Source organism: Nymphaea colorata, chromosome 4, assembly GCF_008831285.2.
Source record: "Nymphaea colorata isolate Beijing-Zhang1983 chromosome 4, ASM883128v2, whole genome shotgun sequence".
In the NCBI taxonomy this organism is placed as follows: Eukaryota; Viridiplantae; Streptophyta; class Magnoliopsida; order Nymphaeales; family Nymphaeaceae; genus Nymphaea; species Nymphaea colorata.
In genome coordinates, this window is record NC_045141.1 from 7,647,786 (window position 1) to 7,658,864 (window position 11,079).

An 11,079-nucleotide genomic window follows, 5' to 3' on the forward strand; every position below is an offset into this window, starting at 1 on the left:
TCATTTCCTGCAACGACCAAATCATCAACATAAACAAGAACAACACAAAAAGTTTTACCTTTGCACCATGTGAAAAATAAGTAATCAGCCTTGAACTGCTTAAAACCATACTTCTCTAGAGCAATGGATAACTTAAGAAGCCAATTTAGTGGTGACTGTTGCAGCTCTTTAATAAAGAGATTTATTCAGTTTGCGCATATGTGAGTCTCCCCCTTTTCTCCATATCCCGGTGGTAATGACATGTAGACAGTACCTTCCAAGTCACCATGTAAAAAAGCGTTGTGAACATTTGGTATAGTAACTAATTTTTCTTCACTGCACTATATAATCGGCATATAATGGTTGTCATTTTAGCAACCAATGCAAATGTTTCGTTGAAGTCCAGGCCCTCTATTTGTGCAACCCTTTGGCTAGTAAGCAAGCCTTGTGATGTGAGATCTGTCCATCAGCCCTGAATTTTGTTTTGTACACCCATTTACAGCCAATAGGTGTCACACCTCTAGGACATGGCAAAAGCGTCCACGTTCCATTTTGCTCAAGGCTCTTATTTCTTCTGTCGTAGCATCCTGAGTATTGTTTGCTTCATCAAAGGATTTAGGGTCTGGATGGGCAGAAATATTAAGTAGAAGGGCACGGTGAGAAGGAGGGAACTTACTGAATGAGACAACACTAGATAAAAGGTGCTTAGTTGCAGACCTTGCCTTCGATGAAGATTGTGTGATGAAGCTTGGAGATGCCACATTGCAATAAAAATCCCTGAGTAACACTGATGGCTTGCACACTCGAGTGGAGCGATGAGGCTCGAAAAGACTTGGATTAACGGGTGTTTGAGCATCTTCTATAGGAACCAGATCTATGGGTTCAGACGAGTCAAGGTTGCTATCACGTGGATCATGGTTTGAGCTTTCACGATTTGTTTCATGCGGCTTGTTTGGTTTAACACCTCTTAATAGAGACTCACAATTTTCTGGCATATTGTCAACGAAGGGAAGTGGTAAGGAAAAACATTTTCATAAAAGATAATATTTCTACTATAAAATATTTTGTGTGTTTCTAGATTGTAGACCAAATACGCTTTTCTTCCAAATGGATGTCCTAAAAACAAGCATCTATGTGCCCTTTTGTCAAATTTATCTTCAGGATTTAAATTTGAAACATAGCAAAGACACCCAAAAAAAATACTCAAGTGTGTGTATGATGGTTTTCTTCGAAACAATCTTTCAAAAGGAGTTTTGTTAGAGAGTATAGCTAAATGAGTTCGATTTATCAGGTAAGCAGCTGCTATGACACACTCTTCCCAAGAGGGGTAAATTGGCTTGGAATCTAAACGCTTGTGCTACCAAATGACGATGCTTTCTTTTGACTACACCGTTTTGCTATAAACACAACTTAACTCCCGAATTTTTCCTTTTTAATGAAATATCTCCTCCAATTCACATGACATAAACTCTAGGCCATTATTAGTTCTGATTTTTGGAACTTTTGTTCCAAATTGAGTCTCAACCAAGTTCAGAAAATGTTTCAGCAAATACTTGGTTTCAAATTTATGACGCATAAGAAAAACCCAAGTAGTTCTTGTGAAGTCATCTACTAGACTTAAAAATAATGGGCACCCGACAATAAAGGCTGAGAGTATGGCCCCCATACATCGCAATGCACATGCTCAAAGCTCTTTGTAGAAGAAAGTTTGCTATTTCCAAATGGGAATCTTGTTTGCTTGGCCAAAGCACACACTTCACATAGGCAATCTATAAAATTAATTTCACGACAATATGGAGAAAATAACTTGTTTCTAGAAGAAAAGAGATGACCCAATCTTAAATGCCAAATGTCAACATCCTTACTCAGAGATTCCAATAGCAGATGCAACAGCTTTCGGTTCTGGTTTGAAGTTCGCACCAGAGATGTTTATAGAAGTAGAAACAAGGAAAATGGATTCAAAACAGCTATGAAATGGCACAAGTTTTGAGCTCGAAGTTGCTGATACATACATCGGTGAAGCAACGGAGGGATTAGAAAACCAATACAACCCATCTCTAATTTGACTGACTCCAACCCTCATCTTGGATGTCGGGTCCTGTAGGAAACAAGCAAAGCAACTGAAAATCAGTTAAAGTTTGGCGGCCTTGGTTAATGAGCTAATAGACAAAAGATTAAACTTGAATGCAGGAACATACATGACACCAAACCAAAGTTAAGTTAGGAAACAATGAAACATTTCCTTTGTATTGATTTTGCTTTTCGGATTCCTCGGATGATGATGATGAGTCATCTATTGGAGTTTCCATGACAGAGAAGTGAAATCAGCACAACCGAACCGTAGTTGATGTATAGCAGTATAGGCAAGAGCACCAACAGAAACGACTACTAGCAGCAAGGTATCTGCTCTGATACCATGTAAAATCCCAGGTAATGGAGATAAAAATTGGTAGTCAAAGAAGAAGATAGTGGCAAAGACGAATAGAGGTAAGAACAGAGATTAAAACCAGCACAGAAAAGGATAACCCTGCACCAACTCTTCTTTCACTCTAAATGAGTACATATACAAATAAATAAGTACCACACATTACATATTTTACAAGACAAGGAAACATTTCCGAATACTTGTAGGTTCCAGGTGAGCCTTGCAAGTAGACAACATGCGTGCTGGTGATGTTTGAGTGTGAGAACATTTGCATCAGAAGCATGCGTAAAGACATTCTGGACCAATGTTTCGGATATGGGTCTCAACAATATTACCACCCACTCCTCACACCTATACCCCCTACCACTAGTAGCAGAGCTCTGTGTGGGCTGGTGTCAGGCAGTAAACCCATACAAAGTTCCGATACCATGAAGCTGGATCAAGATCCAATCACTTGTGGAGCCTTCATCAGTGACTCAAATGCCCCCTCATCCAAAAATTCTGGCTCTACCAAATGCCTATTACTAGGCCCAAGAGTCTTTGACTTTATTCTTACTATTGGACTTTTGGATCTGAATGTACCTATGATGGATAGGATCCAAATCTATGTAACTAGTGCAGTAATGCACTATGAGCTTGCCTGTTGCATTTCATTGGAAAATGGAAAGTTAACGTACAATGGGTAATGGAAGAGCAAATCATGGGTATGGCAACCAACGCAAGAATAAAAGTGATTCTTGGTAGAAAAAAAATAGGCTATTTTTTATCAATTGGATCTCTAACTATAGTATGGATTGTGAAAGGAAGGTGTTCTTTGGATCGTGAGAGCATCATCCCCATCGAGTCATACAAACCGCTCATCATTTGTCTTTCTTTTGCTGCAAATCTAAGATAATCAAACTAAACTGACTTTTGGATGGATGGTGAATCTAGGTGTCTGTCGGTGGTACCAGAGACAGGTTATGGATCAGCCCTGTGATCTCGTGGGGCTGATTTTCTAGGAAGGTCAAAGTCTTGCATCATCTTGCTAACCAATTGGGGCTTGATGCAGTCACGTTTTAGGCAGATGCATAGAACCTCAAGAGGCAATAAGACTGCCATTACTTCAACTGGCGTGCCCACCACTGAGTAGGTCGTTGGACTTGTCTTTGTGTTTTCTTTCCTATCGAAGATAACAACGAAATCAGTTTGCCCTTGGGCATTAACAGCAGGCAAGGTGAAGAAGTTGTTGCCAATACCTATTCTCTGGTTGCTTCTTGTAGACAAGAATTGGAGGCAACCTCGGTATGAGGAAATTTTATTCAAGAAATTTGTAGAAGGGGGCTGGATGAAGCCACCCCTACTGAATAAGCCCAATACAGGTCTGTAAATCTGCATCAATCTCTTCTCCAATAATCGCAGGCTAAACTGTAACTTTTTCTTTTCTTGACTATAGAGAACAGAAACATGAGGCTGTGATGTTTTCGCTTCCTCTTTAATTCTTGGTTGACCGATGTCTCTAGACATTGGATCCCAACATTTTATAAAAAATAGTTTAGAAGAAATACTGCATGCATGAGCTTGCCTTGAGGTGGTTCTTTTCTTTTGACCATTTTCTTTTCTCTATAGTCGACCGATGTTACTAGACATCAAATCCCACACATTATGCAATGCATTTCAGTAGATAGACAGCATACACGAGCCTGCCATGTCCGTTCACCCATTCCTCATCTTTTATTCTTTTATGACCATGTTTCAATGCATCATTCCGTTATAATTTTTTTTTTCATTGCTAACTCATTAGTTTTTTTGTGGTCTATGCATTGAATCATAACTATTTAGTTAAAATGTGCATATATATAGGATATCATGTTCACGTTTTTTGTGGATCCACATTACGAGACAAATTTGACTATTATATAGTTTCATGTCTTTATTACTTATGTATTTGTCCATTGACCCATTTCCGACCATTATGTGAATTTTATATCAGTTCTTGTTTCTTGATGATCCATTGATATGTACACATACGATATTATAATTGAGATATGCTATTACATGATTGCATGACGGGCATGTGATATGTATTTTTTTTAATGGTCTGTTCTCCTAAACATTTTGGATATTGTGGTGCATACATTTGTATTGGTTGCCTGTTATGGTAAACCCTGATCGGTTGGACCCACATTTTTATTTTTATTGACATACGATTCAAATTTGTGCTCACTCTTCTAAATGCATGGTGGAAATGCTATGTAGATATAGAGTAAGATCCATATTGCTCCTTTTAGATCTACATCTGATTAGTGCCACTGCAGTTTTCCTAGTAACCATGTCGATCTTGAGAAATGAACACTCTATGGTTGCCAATGACAATAAAGATATGGCTCATTTGGTAGCTATGCCGTCGCCAGATAGCATAGTGGAGCCACCTGAAGTACATAGTTGCAAATGTGACACAGAGATAGAACTATAGAAGTAGTTTACGAAGTTTAAGATGTGCCACACATACATAGTCTGTAGGCATATTGCATATATGCATGCTAGACTACGTGAGTTTGTAGATGGATTTGGCATATATGATGGAGCTACTAAGGCAGGTAAAGCAATACTTTTCTCCTTTCTGAATGATAAGGGAGCACTATTTTGGCAAAAATCTCTGGAGAGACATGTCGTTGCCTTAGATTTTGAGAAAGGAGTCATTGAAATTGAACTTGAGGACAAGAGCCAAGTAAAACAGAATTTCTGGTGAGCCCAGGCTCGAGAGGATAACTTTGTCCTTAGGAATGGGAAGCTACAACATCTACATTCAAGGAATGGTAGGGCGGCAATTTGGCATGCTAGAGGGACCAACTCCAAAACAGGAGGGCATTTTTTATTATAGGTCGCAATTTCCTGAGGTAGTGCACAAATTCACTAAGCTCTACATTTAGTCTTTAGGCATAGATTTTTGTTTTTATTTTTTATTTTTCTTAGTAATAGGCAGTCTTTGAACATAGTCGTATTTAGTCAATTTATATCCTTTTTTTATTGAACTACGTCATTTTTTTTGCTTGACACTCACGAATGAACATTATTTCATGACATGAAAAATTAATGAAGATTCATTTTCTTTTATTTAATAGTTCATTTTTCTAAGCAAGATTAATTATTTAATTATGCTTGTGATCTTTGGTTTTATCCCATGGTGATTTGCATCCCTACTAGTAGAAAATTGGAGTTAAGAAGAACAACTTTATTGTATAGTTAGAAATCACTAGGATAGTGGACAATGATTTCGAACTTAGAGACTTTCCATCCTACCCCTAGTGTGAGATATTGTACGACTAGTTGTGTTGCCATAATTATATATATATATATATATATATATATATATATATATATATATATATATATATATATATATATATATATATATATTGTGTGTGTGTGTATGTGTGTGTGTGTGAGCAATGAGTTTCATTTGACACATTAACGGCACACAGTTTAATAATTATAATGGTTGTTTCCATTTTGATTGACTTAGGATATATCGGCACTAAGCAAGTCAATCTTAGTTTTGACCCACATTGAGAAGTTAAATGAGGATAACTGTGACATATGACATACAAAGATATGGTTGACCTTATAGAAGGCTAAAGCCCTTGATACACTGAACTACATCATGATTATACTTGAGGGAAATAGTATATAAGCACAAAAAGACTTTGATGCTTATGATGCATAGAAACATATATAAAAATAGTGTGGCCAGAGTCACAATGTTGTACTCAATGCAAGATGACATTATGTGTTCGTTTGAATAGTACACTACAGATGTGGATAGCCCTCAGGATTGGAGGAACATCAAGTACTAAACTGAAAGAGTTCATTCTTAAATTCAATTCATATCATAAATAGGACCAACAAATTGTAACTCAGCATCTAAGGGAGATAGCTAGCATGATTAGAGAGCTAAAGTCAATAGGACACACCCTTACAAATAAACAACAAATTTAAGTAGTGATAAGAGCGTTGTCGAATGACTGAGAGAGTATGAAAATAATAACAAGATCATCAAAATTTGTTAAGACATATCTTGACACCTAGAACTAGAGTATGAGCACTTGGAAGCTGCCAAATCCTGTGGTCAGTCCTAGATGGCCAAAAGTTTCAGAAAGTCTCCCAATCATAAAAGAAAAAAGGGTGATAGTCCTAGGTGGTTTAAGAACAAATGTAAAAATGATCAGGCCAAGAAGAAGCAAGATGGAAAACAGTGGCAATGTAGAAAGAGTAGTCAGAAGAAGGACAAGAGTAAGGGAAATGCTTCAATTGTGGGAAGTTTGGTCACTTCGCTCAGAAATATAGTGAACCAAAGAAGATGTGCATTTCTTTGACTTTAAATCATTACTTTTTTTTTCAAGTTATGCTCTAATTGTAAAGCTTCATCCTTTGTGGATGTATGCTTAGGAGCAATAGATCATATTGAGACACATGATCGTTGTGCATTTGTCGAGTATCAAAAGTACTTAGTTGGAAAAAGTTGTTCTTTCTAGAGAACAACGATTTTGCAGAAGTACATGGGATTGGTACTTGCCAACTGGTTTTGGGGAGTGGATGAGATTAACTATTCATGATGTGCTTCATGGCTCAAATATTCAAACAAATTTAGTTTATGCTTCTTCTTTGATGACATTTGGTTATAAACTTACTTTTAATGATAAGGATGTTGACATATTGTCTACAACCTTGGTTATTTGTTTGTGTTAATGAATTATTTCTTTGTTTTAAATACTAATTCAAATTCTTACTATGTGAGTGATAAATACCTTAATGTGTAAGTTAACATAGGTGTGTATACGTGACATGCTCGTCTGGGGCATATTGGTCAAAAGAAAATGATTAGACTTGCTCATGAGGGACTACTAAGGTCCTTACAAATATTAACAAGTTTGTCTATGAGCATTACTTAGCAAGAAAAACAAAGAAACCATTTACAAAAACAATTAATGCTTTTGTTATATTACAGCTAATGCTTTTTAACATATGTGGACCAAATGAGTGTAACATCCAAACATGGTGCATGTGCTTCATCACTTTTACTAATGAGTACACTCAATGCTTTTATGTGTACTTGATCTCCCATAAGTCTGAAACACTAGATTGCTTCAGGCACTTCATGAATTTGGTTGAGAAGCAGCTTGATCTCTCATAAGTCTTTAATACTAAATTGCTTTAGACACTTCATGAATTTGGTTATCAACCAGCTTGATAAAAAAAGCAAAGCCCTTCAAACATATCAATGTGGAGAATATATATCTGAACATTTTAAGGAACCATGCAATGAAAAAAGCATACATAGACAACTGAATATCACATCCACACTATAACAAAATGTCGTTACTGAGAGGAAAAATCAAACATTGATGGATATGACATATCTATGATGGTGCAAGCACAGTTACCAATTTCATTTTAACGTGATGTTTGTTGACTACGACATACATCATTAATTGTGTGTCCACAAAATCTGTCTCATCAACTCCATATGAACAATAGATGGGCTGCCAGCCTGACCTTAGCCATTTGAGACCTTGGGAGTCCATACCATTTGTTCACGATCTTTCTCACCATTGCAGTAAAAAAGGATCAAGGGGAAAGAAATGTATTTTTATTTGATATTTTAAATACTCCAAGGGTTATATCTTCTTAGGATAAAATGTATAAATGAGATAGATTTTGTGAATGCTACATTCTTGAAAAATGATTCCCTAAGAGCAAATTACATGAGGCTTGGAGCCTAATTCTGGTGTCTTGCCAGTATACAAGGAAAAAAAATACCAGTGTGCAAATTTTAAGATAAATGGTGAAGTTATGATGACAGTATCTAATCACATTGATGTCTTAAAATTTGTGCAAAAGGTCATCCCTTGTTCTAATAAGGAAGAATGAAAGAAAGCAATGGAAGTGCTGAGATCCACGAGCATCAACAAGGTCTAGGAACTAAGGAAGACCATAGGTAACAAATAGATTCTCAATGTTAAAAGGAATGCAAAAGGACCTATCGAGAAATTTAAGATTCACCTTGTTGCCAAAGATACATAGAAGGAAGAGATCAACTATGATAAGACATTCGCTCTAGTCATCAAGATGACTTTTGTTCTCTTATATTAGCCATTGTTTCATATATAAATATCGAACTACATCAGATTGATGTAAAGATGACATTCCTTAATGAAAAATATGACAAGAAAATTTACAGAATAATCTGAAGAGTTTGTTGTCACGGGTGCCGATCATTAAGTTTGCAAGCTTAGAAGGTCCATTTATAGACTTAAACAATCGTCTAAGCTGTGGTACATAAAATTGCATGAGACTCTCAAACCAGTAGATATTTGTATGAGTAAGGTGATAGTCTATAAGCCAAAATGTACTCAGAAACACCAAAAGAGAAAAACAAATGTTTAACGTATTATATTCAAGTGTGTCAATAATGTAATGTACCAGACTATGTGTACATAACTTGACATATGTCAAGGTTGAGACAGTCAAACGATCTAAATCAAACCATGGGCAAACTCATTTGAAAGTTGTTAATCAGAGGTTGTACTTAAAAGGTACCAAGAATTTAGCACTATACTATAACAATGGTGAGTTGTGGCTTAGGTGTTACATAGATGCTAACTGGGGAGGGGAGGACAGTCTGATTTACATAAATCTAAATCTGGATGCTTCAATTTAATTATGATGTGATATGCTGATGTAGTAAGAAACATATGTGTATACCCTTACCTACCATGGAAGCTGAATTTGTAGCTTGGTCCATGATGGTACAAGAGGGTGTCATGATCGAGAAAGTTTTTCAAACAACTTGATATTGATTTGAAAACAAGTGCTTCAATTGATGTTAATATTGATAACTATGCTGCAATTTCATATGCCAAGAACATCAAATTTCATTGTAAAAACAAACATATTGACACTAGATGTAAGTACTTGTGAGAAGTAGTACAAAAGAAAAAGTGTTGTTGAGTTACCTTTCTACCCATGAAATTGTGGCAGATCTACTTACTAAGTCAAATATTGTTGATGTATTTCACAAACATGTAATATCTATAAGATTTAATAGAATATAATATTTCTTTAAAGGATGAAAATCTCATGACTAAATTCTTATATGTTGCACATCTATATGTAAGTATGCATACATGTCTATATCGTTTGTTCACACAAACAGATCCCTTTGAGCACTAAGTGTCAACTAAGTTGAGATGAGATGGGCAAAACTTAAGAATACTTTTAAAAAGTGATATGTTTTGTGGATTATAAGTGTTAGTGAACCAAAATGGTTTAAGCGAAAAATGATACAAAATGATGATATTTCATACAAAGTCATATTTTGATCATCACTTTGATTGGATCAAGATGATGACACATATTATAGAATCATAACACAACATGAACTCCAAAAAGTCATGTAGACTTGATAACCAAATCCAATGGCTCAGATTATCTTAGTTGGACTGAGAGGGATATCTTTTGAAAACTCGTGTCAATTCTTTGGGAAAAGTTAGACTTTTGTTGATCTATATGACAAAGTAAATTACCTTCAATGCTTACATATACTCACTGAATATGAGTCAATAATGGAAATTGACCGAAGTGAGAAATGATGAATTATCTCTACTTATTCATTGTGTGAGTCTTAAGAAATATATGATTTTAAATCATGTATTTACCTTGGTTGCTTTTATGAACCCTCGACTATATTCAGAGATGATGAATTAGTGTTGCTACTTTAGTATGCCACCTAAGGGCATGAGAGATTCGACTGAATATGGCATATTTGAAAGAAGAGCTAGTTCAAATTATGAACATATATAGGGAAGAGATCATTTATCGCTACATAAGTACCCATATTTACTGTCAGCATTGTTGAATTGCCAATAGAGAAACTTGATTCAATAGTAAATATGAAGCATAATATAAGGTCATATAGCATCATCAATTGCTGAGGAATTGAGTGTATTGAGACTCATGTCGATGAATTTTGATCCTGCACATAGTGAGTTATATTTGGGAACTTGACTATAGAAAAAACTTTCCTTACAAGTGAGATCACTGTGTTATACTAATATGTCTATAGTTGGTCATTTTTCATCTATGCTCATGGGTCGCACAATCATATAACCAGTATGTTGCATGAGAATGCATATACCTAAACCACTTTAGAAGTGCTCTTATCTCTTTCCCCATCATGTTCAAGTGGGAGAATGTTGAACCTCCAATTCTAAATCTGTCCATGTCCGGTAGGATCCAGATCTATGTGACTGGTGTGGTAACGCACCGTTCCCACAATAATAAAAGTTGTCGGTTTACATTTCATTGGAAAATGCAAATTTAATGTATGGGATAAAAGAAAAGCAAATGGTTGGTATGGCAACCGACACAAGAATAAAAGTGATTCGCGCTCAAAGAGATTATGCTTTTTTTTTTCGATTGAATCGCTAACTATAGTAAGGATTGTGAAAGAAATGTCTTATTCGAATCGTGAGATAATCGTCCCTATCGAGTCATTAAAGTCAATCATTGTTCGTTTTTCTTCCATCGCAAACCCAAGGTAACCTAACTAAAATGACTTTTGGAGGGATAGTGAATTTAGATGTCTATCACTTTCAAATGTTGTTTGTATATCTATAAGTACTTCTAGCCCTTAA